The sequence below is a fragment of the Orycteropus afer genome, unplaced genomic scaffold, assembly GCF_000298275.1.
Source record: "Orycteropus afer afer isolate SDZICR_OR568_19922 unplaced genomic scaffold, OryAfe1.0 scaffold00269, whole genome shotgun sequence".
Taxonomy (NCBI): domain Eukaryota; kingdom Metazoa; phylum Chordata; class Mammalia; order Tubulidentata; family Orycteropodidae; genus Orycteropus; species Orycteropus afer.
This window is the reverse complement of record NW_006921856.1, coordinates 1,787,924-1,789,770: the sequence shown is the minus strand read 5'-3', so window position 1 is coordinate 1,789,770 and position 1,847 is coordinate 1,787,924.

Genomic DNA, 1,847 nt, shown 5'->3' with positions numbered 1-1,847 from the left:
GGACAGAGCAAGGAGTCAGCTGCAGGGACCCAGGTGAGGAGCAGGAACCGAAGCCATGCTAGACAGGTTGCAAAGTGGGAAAGCAGGGAAAAGACAAAAAAGGCCAAGGAGACTGGGACAGAGTGAAGAGTCAGCCAAAGGGATCCAGGTGAGGAGATGGACCCCAGGCCACGCCCCATAGTGGCAAGGAGGGAAAGGGGGGAAAAGAAGATTAGGCCAAGGGGACCAGGACAGAGAGAGGAATCAGCCGCAGGGCTCCAGATGAGGAGGGAAAACCAGGCCACATCTCACAAGTGGCAAGGTGGGAAAGCAGGGAAAGGAAAGAAAAGGCCAAGGGGACCAGGTCAGAGCAAAGAGTCAGCCACAAGTATCCAGGTAAGGGTGGTTGGAGGGGTTTCCAACAGCTAAGGGAGACAAACTTGTCTATAGGTTTGTCCTACTGTGGTGACATGTTGATGTGAGTCTTGAGGCTGTGCCACTTTTGTTTCAAATCCAGTGGGGTGCACATGGTTCTCAGGTACAACCTGGCTTGCAGACTGAGACAGACTAGGAAGAAGGAAGAGGCCATCCACTTCTCAAAGAATTGGCCAAGGAAAACCTTCTGAACAGGAGAGAAACACTGTGTGATACATTATTGTGCAACTTTATGAATAGTCCTGAAACATTGTCCAATACAGAGGAGGAAGATGAGTCACTTAGGTTAGAAAGCTCTCAAAATAGGACTGGGCAAGAGTAGCATTATCAGAATGAAAGCAGTCTTACTCATATGGATAAGGTAAAGCTTTCAAGACCTCCATTTGCTGAAGTGGCACCACTCAAATTAAGAAGAAACAGCAGCAAACATCCATTAATAATCAGAACATGCAATGTACAAAGTATGAATCTAGGAAAATTGAAAGTTGTCAAAAATGAAATGGAACGCACAAAGGTTGATATCCCAGGCATTAGTGAGCTGAAATGGACTGGTTTTGGCCATTTTGAATCAGACAACCATATGATCTACTATGCCAGAAATGACAGTTTAAAGAGGAATGGCCTGGCAATCAATATCACAAAGGATGTTTCAAGATGCGTCCTGAAGTACAATGCTGTCAGTGATAAGATAATATTCATATACCTATAAGGAAGACATGTTAATACAAGTATTATTTAAATTTATGCACCAGCCACCAAAGCCAAAGTTAAGGAAATTGAAGATTTTTATCAACTTCTACAGTCTGAAATTGACCAAACATACAATCAGGATGTGTTATTTATCACTGTAGACTGGAATGCAAAAGCTGTAAACAAAGAAGAATCACCGGTAGTTTGGCCTTAGTGACAGAAATAATGCTGGAACCTAGCATAGTAGAATTTTTCAAGACCAATGACATATTCATTGCAAACACCTTTTTTAAACAACACAAACAGCAGCTGTACATGTGGACTTCAACAGATAGAACACACAGCAATCAGATTGACTACATCTGTGGCAAGAGGCCGTGGAAAAGCTCGATATTTTCAGCCAAAACCAGGCCAGGAGCTGATTGTGGATCAGACCAACAACTGCCCATATGCAAGTTCAACTTGAAGTTAAAGAAAATTAAAACAAGTCCACAAGAGCCATAATATGATCTTGAATATATACCTACTGAACTTAGAGACCATCCAAAGAATAGATTTGATGCATTGAACACCAATGATTAAAAACCAGAAGAATTGTGGGATGACTTCAAGAGCATCATCCATGAAGAAAGCAAGCGGTCACTAAAAAGACAACAAAAGAAGAGAAGACCAAAATGGATGACAGAAGAGACTCTGAAACTTGCCCCTGAGCAGAGAGTAGCTAAAGCGAATGGAAGAAATGA